The following is a 15,369-nucleotide window of genomic DNA, read 5'->3' on the forward strand; positions in this document are numbered from 1 at the left end:
TGCCACCAACATCAGGCTTTCACTGGATAAGATTCAGAACTTCGGCTGCTAGCGCTCCACAGCTTACCAGTCATATATTCACCTTCAGACTTACTAAATGTTCTTTCTGTTTTAATTTTAGTTGGCACAGGTCAATTTAAATCAGTTTGGATTGTTGATCGTATCATTGTCTTCTGGGCCGGATGGGCTTCTTCTTCTGGATAAAGCAAATCGCTTGTCCTTGGCCAAGAACTACACATCACCTGGCTTGGATAGAGAGGGATGCACTGGGCTTCTCTGTTAGACACCATTTCTTGACAAATTTTTTACTATGGACCACCTGACACCATTTTGGAGAAAATTATTTACCTGCTCAAAACAGAATTGAGCTATGCCAAACAATAACTTCAGACCTACACATCATCGCTGCATGTCTGTACCACACTAAGCTAATTTGGTTGGAACTGTTCAAATGTTGCAACTGGTGAGGCACCATCAATCCCGAGAAGGTGGATCTGTCCAGAAAGAAGGTTTGCAAGTGCACCAGCAATGTCATTGAGTCTCTTGGAGGTTTCATCATTGAACACACAGACATTTCTTTCCGGTACATGGCTCTTTACAGGTCAGATGGGGTTCACCTTTCTAAGTAGTAGATGGACCTGTGACTATTCAGCATCTGGGATGGCTTGCCCCACTGGTTGCAGGCTTAGGAGCTTTGGCAGGAACTAAGGGGTTTCCCCCCACTCTTGTGGTGGCTTGGGCATTGGGACAGATCCTTTGGGGGGCGGAGATGAGCCTATGTGCCCACCTCCCCCATTTGGGGACCCCCTTAAGGAGTCTTGGGAGGTTGAACCATCATGTGACATGCCCAGCTTCGGAGCTGTTCATGGGCTCGCCACCAGGTGGCAGGGCACCTGCATATGTGGTAACCACAATTCTTGCCACTCCACAGTTTGCTCTTTAGCAGCCGGGCTGGGGAGTTTCAATGTCTGGATCTGTCCCCATGCTGCACCAATATTTCCTTCCACAAAAGCGTTGTTGTGTTTTTTCCTCCTCAGCACATTCTCTCCCTATTAGGCTGTGGGCCTGCAAAGCAAGCCTATTCAGCAGATCCCCACTAGGCTGTTCTGGAGGGTCCACTTTCTCTTTCTCTGGCTGAGTGGGACAAGTTAGTGCATAAGGATCAGGAGTCGGGGGAGCCTTACAAAAAGGTAGCGGTACTTAGTACTGGAGAGTGCCATCTCTCTCTCTCTCACTCACTCACTCACTCACACACACACACACACACACACACAAAACCACTACAAAGAACAGATTGCAAAATAAGAAATGGTGGTTAGTAGAATTGTGAAAGAAACATCTGAGGGTAAGATGAGCACTAGCATAACAGATTAAAAAGGGGAAGAAGCAAAGGACAAAATATAAGATCATTTCAGTATTGAGCACGTTTCAGGTAGCCTTGTGCCTGCAGTTGTCCATGCAAGAATAGATCTTGCTTATGCTTTACACCATACATACATCTCAATAAAAGTGGACACTCAACAAAATTAGTGGGGTTAATGGAGCTTCCGATGTGGGTGATTGTGATGTTATTCCTGCTTTCAGCAAAACAAACCTATGGCCATAAATGTTCAGTCTTTCTGGTGCTGGTGATAAACAAAGTCTATCATATGAGAATGAATGGCAAGCACACATCTGGACTCCACATGCTCACAGTTATGTGACTATGACAGTATTTCTGACATGGTTCTTAGCCTCTGCTAGTTCCATTTGTTTAGCATGGACACTTCAGAGCACAACTTGATTAAATGAGTCAGAGAAAGGAAAGAAGTAGTGAGGAGAGAAACTAAATATAAATGACATAAGCTCAACAATATTTTTAACATGTTTCTCATCTCAGTATGAATTATGCATCAGGGATCACATGGGCTGCTAGGAGAGCCTGGCAGAGCTCTAGCCCTTCTTATGTTTCAGTATAATAATATTTAAGAACCTAAATTCCTAAATGATGTACAAAATATATTTAAAAGACAAACACACACATGCACAAACCCCATGCCTACAGGACTGCAATCCATTTATATCAGTGGAGTATTTTTTCCCTGATGTGGAGAATCTGAGGCAAAAACATACAGAAAAGCCAGGAAAAGGCTGATGCAAGCTCATAAGGAGAACAATTTGAAATGCTCCAGAGAGTTTTGATGATATGTGATGGGAAATCTATTGATTATTTTTCCTTTGGACATCATATTGAGATAAAAGTAAAACTAACTGCTATTTTTCCCTCTGATCTCCAGCCGCCTCACATAGTCCCAATTAGTAGCCCTAAAGCTTATATGGCTAACTCCACATTAAACATCATAGGAAAGCATGTTCTAGTATAATTTCTGGTCCAGTCTGGATATAGGCAGACTTCCATTTTGTGAGGGGAGCAATCTTGTGAAGAGGGGAGGGGATGTAGTATGTTCAGTTTTAAAAAAATATTAAATACTCTTGATCACACTAGCAAGTGCCAGAGAGAGGGAACACTCAGCTTGCAAGCAGTGAGGAAAGAAAATGGCCCCTGAAAGGGCAGAAACAATAGGCTTGCTGATAGCGAAGGAAGAGGTAGCCTCAATAGTTTTGTGATTAGGTGGATGTTTTTCATGCTGTATACGGTTGTAATGGCGCTAAGTCTTTTAAGTGTTAAACATCATTAATGTTGAAAGATGGGCAATAGCTGGGTAAGGTTATGCTTTTAACATATTTGAAATCAACTTTGAGGTTCCATGTGGCCCCAAATTTTGTTTAATTGATTTTGAACTTGTGTGTTGGTCCCTTAACATACTACATTCATATGTCAGGAGAGCTTTCCTCTAGTGCCTTTAGTCAGGACCAAACTATATGTTTCATTATCCTCATGTCCTACCCAGGTCTGCCTTGAGACTTTTGATATGAAGTGAGTTGGGAGTTCTGAGCATGCAGGGGCCCTGGAAGGTGGGCCAGCTTTTGTACTTTCATATTGCAGATGGAGATCTAAGACTGAAGAATCAGAGACTTGGCTAAGGCTAAAGTGAGATTTGACCCCATAACCTCTGGTAATCCCAGATCACCTTCAGGTGTCTGATAAATGAGTGCCTATATAGAGCCATAGCTATCTCCAGTATCCAGTGTAAATCTCTGACCCCTGCTCCTGTCCCTGTGTTTGGGAGGCTATTACTTGTTCCTTCCTGCTCACTTCCAAGACTACTAACAAGCCTTTTATAGTTTCACATCCTTCATTGAAGCTGCTTTACTGCTGGAGCATCAGCTAAAAAGAAGAAAAATTCTGTTGGCACACTGGAACAGAGGGTGCTAAGGGTTAAGGAAAGGGCTAAAATAACATGGGTTTAGTCCTTGCTGAATTTCCAAAATGTTTTCTGACCAGCATTGACTTGACACAAGCACAATCCTTGTCAAACGTGACAATAATTTAATTTAATTGTCATAGGAGAAAGAGCAAGAAACGAGGTGCCCATGATTGATATGCAGCCCGGATCTCTGCCAAGAAATACAGTGAATGAGCAAACAATGCAAAGTTTGCTAACTCCATTGGGGAGAATCTGTCTCTAGCTACTGTGAATGAGGCAATTTGACTATCTATTGGGCACACATTGGTGAACAGTGTCCCTTTCCATAGCTTGGCAGAATGGATGTGGTCTTTAGAACAACAGAGCTATTCCCACTTGTCAAAGGAGGACAACCAGCATATTTTAAACATTAATTATTTGAACATTTACAGTTGCCTCTTATTTATTGTCAATTGCTTTTCAGACCGGCTTATTCACAAGCAAACAGCCCCAAAGATTTATTACCAAGGTACTCAACAAACTAATGACAAGCAGGTCAAAGAAACAAACAGGAAGAAAGTATGCTTGAATTATTCAGAACAAAACTTCATCACAATAGTTAGTTCACAAAGACACCATCAGCAACTTTAGAGTTATGTACAACTCCCCTCTAATTCTATAACAAACACACATAGACCCTTCCATTCTGTAAATGGAATAAATTGTTGTCCTTCACACTGTGTTCTTGGGAATCCTGACTGATTGCTCACCACTATACAATTTCACAATACAAGAACTCGTGGGCACTCCATGAAACTGCAGAGCGGTCGGGTTAGAACGGATAAAAGGAAGTACTTCTTCACCCAAAGAGTGATTAACACATGGAATTCACTGCCACAGGAAGTGGTGGGTGCTACAAGCATGGACGGCTTCAAAAGGGAATTAGATAAGCATATGGAGCAGAGGTCCATCAGTGGCTATTAGCCACAAGGTATAGCTAGGGGCTCTGGGGCAAGTGATGCTCTGTCTTCTTGGTGCTTGGGGGGGGGGGTCAACAGTGGGAGGGCTTCTAATGTCCTAGCCCCACTGCTGGACCTCCTGATGGCACTGGTATTTCTGGCCACTGTGTGACACAGAGTGTTGGACTGGATGGGCCTTTGGCCTGATCCAACATTGGCGTCTCTTATGTTCTTATGTTCTTATGTTCACTATAGTGCTTCCCTTTATAACATATACTTGCAGTGATGAAGGTATAGAAGAACCTCATTTCATATGGGTCCAGCAAAAATGGTCACACACTATAGATGACAGGCTTCAGGTAGGACCTGGGGATCCCCTGGAATCATAGCTCATCTCCAAATGGATGCTTTGGAGAATGGACTCTATGACATTGTGTCCTACTAAGGTCCCTGTCCTCCCTAGGCTCCACCCCAAAATCTCCAGGACTTTCACAACCTGGATCTGGCAATGTTAGCCAAATTGCCTTATTCACTTAATAAAGATGGGGAATTATGAATATCATTAATAATAGCAATTGGCTTAAAAGGAGCAATGACCTGTGTATACCGGAATTGAGTTATTCAGATCCCCAGGAATTGGCCAGGGGGCTTAGATCTTAAATATGGTGTTCTTTACTGAATAATTCACACACACAATAAAAACAATCATACATTCAAACAACACAGAGCTAGGAAAATTAGAAAGGTATAGCGACCTTTCAATATCTTCCAATGTGATGAGATGATCCTGCAGTGAAAATAGGGGGGAAATACTAGGGAGGGGAATCATGTGATGGCCAGCAGCACACGTAAGGGAGACTTCAGGGAACGCTAAGACTGAAGTTGGCTAGATGCTTTCCTTTTATACCCTAAAAGGGGCTTGGGGTAGGAGCTACCAAGCACGTAGTCCCCAGGAACATGCTAGATGCTGCTAGTGCCTTAATGGGCTAAAAGAATAGGATTAATGGTTGGGCAATTGACATGATGTTTTCTTTAAGTGACACCATTCAGAGTTTGGGTTAAAGACAAAGGAGAAGAACAGGCAGTCATTCAAGGTGGTTGGCCAGCCGTTAGCATCAACGATCCAATGGTCTGCAGCTGTGTTATCTTGATGGGCGATGGGTGTGCTGGTTGTTGTGAGAAAAAATTAATTAAGATGGTTCAGAAAATTTGAAACCCATTTATACAATTAATTTCATAAATAAATCATAGTCTTTGTCTCTCCTCTTTCTCTGTAACTTTCCAAACAGCTAGCAGCACGACTCCCAACACGACTTTGCTAGGCCTTTGTCTCAAAAGATATATTTCCTCCACCTTAACTAACATCTGCATTACATTGTTCATGAACCTAAAGAATTTGGAAAACATTTAGACCTAAGGAATTTGGAAACATTTAAGAATAAAAGATTGGTATGCACCTGCCATTAAGAAGGAAGCCAGGATATTTGCAAATACTAAAGCTTGTCTACATACAGAAACTCACTACACATCTCTAGTCTCCAGACAAGTGCCTGTATGTCTGCTCGGGGTCAAGGAAACAAAGAACATCCTGAAATTGTAACATTCTTGTCTTTGTCATTTAGAGATTTAGGTGCTATCTTGTATTGTTTTGCAAAGGAGCATCAGGATGCCCCATTGCCTATGGAATGTGTGAACATCTCCTAGGCAATGATGGCCCACAATTAATAGGGCAATTAGATTAATTGCTGTAGTTTATAATTTCTATGGCTTTATCGAAATGTATGGGACCAAAATGGTATAAAAAAAGGCCAGGAGCTTCATTTCAGCACTGACTCTCAGAGATCCAGAGAAGGCTTTGCCTTCCGTGATCTATTTGGGCCAGTCCAGAAAGCTTTCTGTGCATGGGGAATCTTTGTTTATATATATAACCTCTAACTGTCTTTTTTCTTATTCTGTTTTATATTGCTTGCATGTCTCTAGCTAATAAACTATTTTATTGTTTAAATAACCTTTTGTTGCATTCTAGCTAACTTTCTTTTAACATTCTACTCGCTTTGGTAAGGGACACTCATCAGACCATTACGAATCTAGAGGTACAGGTAACACTATACAGGGTTAGTTTAGACTGTCCAGTGCTACAGGTAAAATTCTTACCACACTTGCCTGAGGGAAGAAAGCACACATCGCCATTATGGTCAGCAAACAACAACTTAAGGAAAGAATCCCCCATTGATGAACTGTTGAATGACATGTAGTACACATCTCTGCTTTACATCTGAATGAGCATTTCCTGCCAGATACCTCTTGGATCATCTGGGAAAGGCCAAGCTTCATCTGCACATCAAGGATGTTCCTTGACGCTAAACTTTCACACTTCCCCAGATGCCATTCCTTGAGTTAGATCTAGTGTTACAATATTGGCCCAACCCTTTTAGGTTGCCACCCCTCAATGCACGCAGCCAATGAGGTTAGTTTTGGGACGGACTAGCAGGGAGGTGGGTCCACAGGCTGGCACAGATGCCACCCACCCAAAGATTCACCTATAAAAGGTGAAGACCAGCTGCCTGGCAGTTGCTAGCCGCCTTCCCCCACCAATGGCCCCTGTCTGCTTTCAAACTCCTCTTAAGTTCAGCTTCCCGTACCAAAAACTCTCGCTTCTACTTGATCTCTTGATCTGCAGTCAAGAGGCCCACACTAGCTAGCTGGTTCTAGCGGTGTGTTAAATCTCAGGCTATTGTAAGCACAGCTGTTACCCAATGTATACAAGGTTGGTATTTCTAAGGCTTCTATAGGAGATACCCATCTGGGTATCTTCTTATAATATTGTGATTTTATCTCTCTCCAAGTTCTTATCAGCCCTCCTCTCAGGTAGTGGCGTTCAAAGTATTTCTTTTCTTTATTATACCACAAAGTAGCATGCCATCCCATTGGGAGATCGTAGCCCTCCAATTTTAGGAGTCTATTATTAGAAAGCGTAGCCCAGTCCCTTATCCAAACTAAGGCCGCAGCCTTGTAGTATAATTCCCAATCCGGTATTGCAAGACCACCCATCTCCTTCCTACTCTGCATAAGCCGTTGCTTAAACCTTGGTTTTCTCGCCTGCCAAATAAACCGAGAGCAGATCTTTCCCAGTTCTTTAAAGAATTCCTGGTTCCTAACAATAGGTATTGTTTGGAAAAGAAACATTACTTTCGGTAGGATAGCCATTTTAATTGCGGCAATTCTACCTAGTAAGGATAATTGCATATCTTTCCAATTTTCCAGATCTTTCTTAATTTCTAACAGTGTCTTCCTGTAGTTATCTTTAAAAAGTGAACTACATTTGTTTGTTAACCATATTCCTAAGTGTTTGGTTTTTTTAGTTAATACGAATCCTGTCTTTTCTTGTATAATTTTTTCAGTACTTTTAGGACAGTTCTTTGTTAGTATTTTGGATTTTTGGAGATTAACCTTCAATCCCGCCACCTGACCATATGCTTGTAAAACATGTACCAAGTGTACTAACGATCTAACAGGATCTTCTAATACAAAAACTAAATCGTCAGCATAAGCCTGCACCTTGAACTGTTCTCCTTTGACAGTTAGACCTTTAATGGCTGGATCGGCTCTTACCATGTCATTGAGTATTTCTATCGTAAAGATGAACAGCAGCAGAGATAGAGGACATCCTTGCCTTGTTCCTTTGAGTATTTGTACTTTCCTGGTCAGATTTCCATTAAAGGTTATCCTAGCTTCTTGTTGTTGGTAGATAGGCTGTATCATGTTTAAGAAATTTTCTCCACAATCCCAGTGTTTAAGCTGTTTCATCATAAACTCCCAACTGACATTATCAAATGCCTTCTCGGCGTCTAAAAATAAGAGGGCTAGCTGGTTAGATGGATTAGTTTCATAAAATTCTAACACATTCAAGATGGTCCTAACGTTACTTCTTAAATGTCTCTGTGGTAAGAACCCCACTTGATCACTATGTATAACTTGTTGTAGTATCTTTTTCAGTCTATTTGCTAATATTGTCGCATATATTTTGTAATCAGTATTAAGTAATGAGATGGGTCTGTAGTTTTTTATCAACGTTATATCAGTTTGCTGTTTCGGTATCAAAGTGATCAGAGCTTCTTCCCAGGATTTTGGAAACCTCTTATTATCGATAATATTTTGAATAGTTAATTTCAAGGGAATCTCAATTTGATCTCTGAATGACTGATAAAATTCCACTGGTATTCCGTCAGGTCCCGGGGTTTTTCTTATCTTTAATCCCTTGATAACCTCTGTTATCTCAACTGCTGTAATTGGGTCGTTCAGGATTCTCTTTTGTTCTGTTGTGAATTTTTTCTTGTTATAGGTATTTAAAAAGGTATCGATTAGATGTGTATTTTGTTCTTTTTATTCATACAGCTTTTTATAAAATTCCTCTATTATTTTTTGTATCTCTTCTGAGGAGAAACAATTAACTCCTTGATCATTTTTTAACATTTTAATCTGTTTGTTTTCTTTATTTCTCTTCAGCCTGTATGCTAACCACCGCAATGGTTTATTACCTTTCTCAAAAAAATATTGTTTTGCATATTTTAATTTTTCTACCATCTCTTGCGTCAATAAGTCATTCAACTGATGTTGCAGTTTCATAATTCTAAGTCTTAACCGGATTGCTTGAGGCTCCTTTTTCAAGTCATCTTCCTCTTCCTTAATTTGGGTAATTAGCTGTTTATATTTCCTTTGTTTTTGCCTTTTCAGCCAAATTTCCTGTCTTATGAATCTTCCTCTTGCAAACGCCTTGAAGGCGTCCCATACTACATCTATTTTTGTTTCCGGTATTAGGTTTTGTTTAAAAAAAGACTCAAATTCTATTTTACAGTCCTGCACAAATGTTTGGTTATTCAACAACCACGTTTTCAGCATCCATCTAGTAGTTTTAGGGGAGTCAGATATTTCCAATAACACTGGATTGTGGTCAGCAAATGTTGATGGTAATATCTCCACCTCAATAACATCTGTTAAGAGTGGGCTCGAAGCCCATATCATGTCGATCCTCGACCAGGATTTATGCCGTGTTGAAAAGAAAGTATAGTTTTTCTTATTACCGTTTCTTACTCTCCATATGTCTATAAGGTTTAGCTCCTCCGCCATTAGTAAGAAGGCTTGTGGGAGTTCATTTGATTTGGTAATTACTCTTCTTTGATTTATTCTATCTTCATTTGAATTTAGTACTGCGTTAAAATCACCAATTACATATAGTTCTTCAGCTGATAAGTTAGTTACTATTTTCCTTAAATTTTGAAAGAAAATTTCTTGTGCTTGATTAGCCGCATAAATATTCACTAACAACACTGTTTTGTTTTGCCTTTTAATTTTGACAATCAATATTCTACCATCATCTGATTTAAACACCAACTCTGGGAAGAGATAAGTTTTAACGTAAGTCGCCACCCCCCTTTTCTTACAATTGTCAGCAGCCGCAAAGCATACTCCCAAACTTTTAGATTCTAATAATTTTTCATCTTCTTTTTTAATATGGGTCTCCTGAATACATAACACATCTGTTTTAAGTTTCTTTGCCTGACAAAATATCTTTCTTCTTTTCTGTGGTGAATTTAAGCCATTAACATTGATTGATACTATTCTAATTTTCTTCTTGTCCATTCTGTTTATTCTCTAATTCTTTTTCCCTCATCTGGCGCAGTCTTGTAGTCATTGTAGGACGACCAAATTTTTTATATCTTCTCCCTTTCCCCCCATTTTTATTAGGTATTGTCTTTTCTTTCAGTTCATCTTGCAGTTCATCCTGTGACTCCTGTGATTCCTCTTCTGACCTGCTAGGTCCTTCCTCTTCTCCGCCTAATTCTTGCCCGTACTTTTTAAGAAATTCTTCCTGTTTCATTATTGAGTTTAATCTATATCTTTTCCCTTTGTATGTAAATGTTAGTCCCTCGGGTATCAGCCATCTATAGGCTAAATCATTTCTCCTCAGAAGTTCTGCCAAGATCTGGTATTCCTGTCTTCTTTCCCTTATCCTCCATGGTGTATCTCTCAGAATCCTTACTTCATTACCCTGTATATTAACCGTTGTAGATCTTGAACTCTCCAAAATTTGTTCTCGAATTGATCGCCTACAGAATCTAATATGGACCTCCCTAGGGACTCTGTTTCTTTTCTTCTATATAGGAGTTCTATTCGAGAACAAATTTTGGAGAGTTCAAGATCTATCTCTTGGGCCATGTTATCCTCTGAGATTCCTAACAGATCAGCTAAGACTGGTACTATACTTTCTTTTAGATTTTCGGTTTTATTTTCTGGGATATTTTGAAATCTCAATAGATAGGCCGCCTTCTCAAATTCTAGATTCATAAGGGCCTCTTCCATGGAGTCACATTTGATCTTCAAATCCTGCACCTGTTGGTCAGTCGCTTCCACTTTCTCCACTACCTTTGTTTAGTTTGGCAATCTCTTGACAAAATGGCGAGTGGGGCAAGTGGATTAAGGAAAGTATCAGTACCATCTCCAGGGCAAATTAAAAACAGCAGCCGCAACATTAAATCAAACAAAAGAATTAAATGCCCAAATAGATGAAAGTGTAACAAAAGCGGTTAACACTGCAATACAGGGTCTTCTACCTGATCTTATAACAAGAGCAATAGAACCTTTACAAGCGAAATTAGAATCGTTTACACAGTGTATATCAACCCAGATGGAAGAGTTTAGGGACCAGATATCAGAAAATAAACAAGAGACTGTCTTTTTTTTTCTTATGAAGTAAGTATTCTGTTTTATATTGCTTGCATGTCTCTAGCTAATAAACTATTTTATTGTTTAAATAACCTGTGTGCATTCCAGCTAACTTTCCTTTAACATTCTACCCGCCTTGGTAAGGGGCACACACCAGACCATTACGAATCTAGAGGTACAGGTAACACTATACAGGGTTAGTTTAGACTGTCCAGGGCTACAGTTAAAATTCTTGCAACACTGGTCAACCCAGTTAATCTTGTCAGGACCAAGTTCTTTTGTTTAACTTGAAGATGACTCCGTGCAGTTTCAGGTAACATTGCTAGAAGAAGGGGGGGGGGGAAATGCCTGCATGATGGAGACAATGTTTGTTCATGGCGTTTGAACAAGAAAGTCCAGGTTGTCTCTGCAAAGTATGGCTTCTCTATAAGTCTGAATGCTGGTTCCATGTGGCTGCAATTCTCAGGAAGGCTACCTGGGTCTGCAGTGACTTTAGTGATGCAGGGATGGATGGCATCGGGTCTTCCATGGAACCACATCTGGTTCAACATGCTGCTTCAGTGCAAGGCTTCCCTTGGCTGGGCACATGTCTTCGGTCCAGTAAGTTGGCTCTGTCTCATGGTCACTAATCAGTCCACTTTCCCTGGCACACTCATTGTACAGTCCAGATTTAGAGTTAAACTCCAAGTCCATACTGTATAAGAAGCTTGCAGGGCAACAGCAACCCTGCCCCCCCCATCCCATACCAGTGCCGGGGGGGGGGGGGGGGGGGATGGACCTGACAACTGTATCATACACTATGTGCTGTAGAACACTGCCCAGAATCCATGGCAACACACAAAGGTTCCTCAGCACAAAACTGAACACAGAACAGAGACCCTAATGGTTATTGATGGAGGAAATCAATGATGGATACTCTCACAGCATTTGAGATGCAAAGAAGAATAGGCAAGAGTCCACAGAGCAAGTCTTTATATTTATCAGGGGTTTATCTCATGACAAAGTCTTTACAGTATTTCCAGGGACCAGCACAATAATACCCCTTTCTCTCCACCGAAAATCTAATACCCAGAGAGCACTACCACAGAGAACTAACAAGCCCCAGGAGAGGACTGCTGCACTGTGGAACAGCATAAGTTCCAGAAGAGATCCTTTTAGGCATTTTGAAAGCACTAGCTATCGTACATTGACTATTTAGGTTCCCCCTTCCCCATCCTGTGGGCTAGATTAATGTATTTTTAAAGGGAATATGTGACTGTTGTGATTTGGGGGCAGTAAGATGGCTTCTGTGTCAGATGCCCTAAGTTTTTGGAAGTGATAGATCTTCTGCTGTGATTCAACTGTGCAGTTCCAGAGACCCTCCACACATAGTTTTCCATATTTTTTTTCTGATACTCACAAGCTGTTTGAGCCAGGGACAATGTGTCCTTGTCCATCTGCAGAGCAAAATAAATAACATGAATGTCCATGCCCACTTCCTTTACAAAAGTGACAAATCCCATTTCCAAAAGCCCAACAGATGCTCTACAATAGGGGAGATTGTCAATTTGGGTGGTTTTAGACTTGAAAAAGGATACTTAGTATCTATTAGCACCGTCTCAAATGCTTCCTTTTGTTTTATCAATGACTTGGATGTGCATTGATTGTTTAAACCACCTTCTATTTGCCATTTCAGACATTACAGAAGTTAGTGACCACATACATGAATGCTGTTTATGGTGTGTGAGCTATGCTCATTTTTTCCACGTTACTTGTAAATGTAAAAGGCACTCACCCCAGGAGAAACCTCCCCATCTTGAGCCAGAATGGGCTGGATCTTTGCAAGACTTTTTGAAGATTTTTTTAAAAAGCAAGCAAGTTCTTCCACAAGAAAAAGTTAGGAGAGTTCATTAATCATCATGTGCCCTCTCTCATCTGTCACTTTCTCTCCTTCTCTTCCTTACTCACATTCACCCAAAATTACTGAGTTTCAAAGGGAAGAGGAAAATGGCAATAAAGTGGGTAACTGGCTATTTCTAAGCTGTTCCCTACTCAGCTGGAAAGACTTCTGAGCATGCTCAGAGCTGGCATACATCCAATTGTTTTCTTATCATTATCATTATGCCCCTCCCCTGCAATGCGTATATAATGTATTTACAGGATTAAAATAAAAGAATATGGCTATCCTGTATTTTGAAGTCAACCTGAATACATATATAGATTACCTTCTGTGTCTGCTTCCACTTTATTTTTATTTACTTCATTAATAGCCCACCTTTCTCCCCAGTGGGGACCCAAAGCAGCTGACATTATACTTTGTACTAATATACCAAAGGAAAACATCCTTACATTACATTTGCTCATACTGCATGGTTTTCTTTGCCATTGCTTCTAGAATTATTTTTGTACATGCAAAGACATTCACTTGCATTATTCTTCCAGAATTTCATGCCAAAACCTAGAAGTTGCATCACTTGAATGTTATACAAACATGTCAGCAAGAAGAATAATGTGGGCAGAACTCTTTATGTTAATAACCAATAGGGAGCAATGGCAGAGGCAGGTGCAATTCAGGAAGGTGTAAATAACTATTTTTGCCCATGATTTAGCAGCAAGGCATTGAGGAATTTAGCTGGCTCAGAACATTCTGAAATCGAGCATGCAATAGTAGAAACCACATGTGATTATTAGGCATGTTGTGAACTTTGATACAATCATGATTGACAGGAAAATATATCTTGTCCCTCTATTAGACATGAAGGGAGCTCCTGATTGGATAACCTCAGTGTTCCCTGGCAAATTTCATCTCAAGCATAGCCCCATATTGTGCAGCTTTGTGCCTACATAGTAGTTATTTGGTATTTGAGCTTCTAGCTGTTTTTGCACAGTCCAAGAGCTACATCATCTCATTTACTGCAGGATAGGTATTGCCCCCACAGGTAGTTTGCATCATTAAACTGACCAACATATAAAACATGGAATCACTTCCAGTTCATCCCCTCTTTCTTCCTGCATAGTCAGATGCATCCTTTAAAAAAGAAAAACAATGGTCTATTGAGCCCAGCCTCCTGTTTCAGTCAATGTCTAACCAGCTGACCTGAAAGGCTTACAGACTGGGGATAGATGACCAATGTCAAATAGAATATACGGTCTGATTATTTTGCCTGTGCAGTCAGTAGTCATCTGTTTAAGAAGTGATTGTAAAAATAGCAGGTTTGTAAGCAGATATCAAAGGCAGTGCAATTCTAAACACATACTTCCAGGTACTGTACTGAGATACACTTAAGTAGCAGCTCTCAAAAAAAACTAAAATTGCAGGTGGTGGCAGTTGAGTGGTAGGAGACGGCTGAGAGAAAGCTGTCTAATCACATGAGAAAACAACATGGCAGTGTGACTCAGTGCATCGAGATCTGCTCAGACACACCTGAAGAGAATGCAGAATGATCAAATCCCTGCTCACAACTGGCAAGCTGGACAGGAGTCAGACCAAAGAGGTGTTTGAGCATAACTATTGATTATCAAATGGCTAGTTGGTAATCTATATAAAATGACAGGGCCAGTCTAGAATCTAGATTGGGGCCCCAACATGGTGCCCATGGGAACCATAGCACCCACCAACACTTTTCCAGGCACCCAGCAAATGTTTTTAGAATTGTGCAAGGCAAGATGGAGCTTTTGACTAGCAGGGTTTCTGATTGGCCATTGGAGATCTGATAGTTCTGCAGATTCAAAAATATATTGCTTCGGTAGCAGCTGCCCCCACAGAACAAGGATCTTCATGACTGAAGGCGAGCTGTGTGTAAATAAGAAAATAGTTTAAAACAGTATGTTCATTTTAAAAGGCATCCTGTTAAACAGTTTGTGCCTCAAATGTTGAAGAATTACTATTCGAGTTATGCATGACCTAACTCCCTGACCTTTTGTGGTTAGCTCTGCTCTGGCAGCCATTTTGTAGTTGAAGTGTACTATATAAAATAAGTGATGTGAAACACTAGCTTCAGGTGCAACTTCCTATGCCAGCCTTCATTTCTGCATCTCAGTACAAAAATGGGCTCCATTTCAGAGCCAGTTTGGTGTACTGGTTAAGTGCATGGACTCTAATCTGGGAGAACCGGGTTTGATTCCCCACTCCTCCACTCACAGCTGCTGGATGACCTTCGGCAAGCCATAGTTCTGTCAGAGCTGTTCTTGAAAAAGAGCAGTTTCTGTCAGAGCTCTCTCAGCCCCACCTACCTCACAGGGTGTCTGTAATGTATTCAGCCTGACATGCCCGGACTTGCCCGGGCTGACCAGGCACAACTCTGCAATAGCTTCATGTCCAAAGACAATGGGTCCGTAGGATCCTAGCCAGCCCAATCAAAGGGCCAGCTTCTCAGCCGGGAGACCAATGGTCGCCCGGTTACTGTAAATAGCCTATCGGG

The sequence above is a fragment of the Gekko japonicus genome, unplaced genomic scaffold, assembly GCF_001447785.1.
Source record: "Gekko japonicus isolate JY-2015 unplaced genomic scaffold, Gekko_japonicus_V1.1 scaffold621, whole genome shotgun sequence".
NCBI classification, from domain to species: domain Eukaryota; kingdom Metazoa; phylum Chordata; class Lepidosauria; order Squamata; family Gekkonidae; genus Gekko; species Gekko japonicus.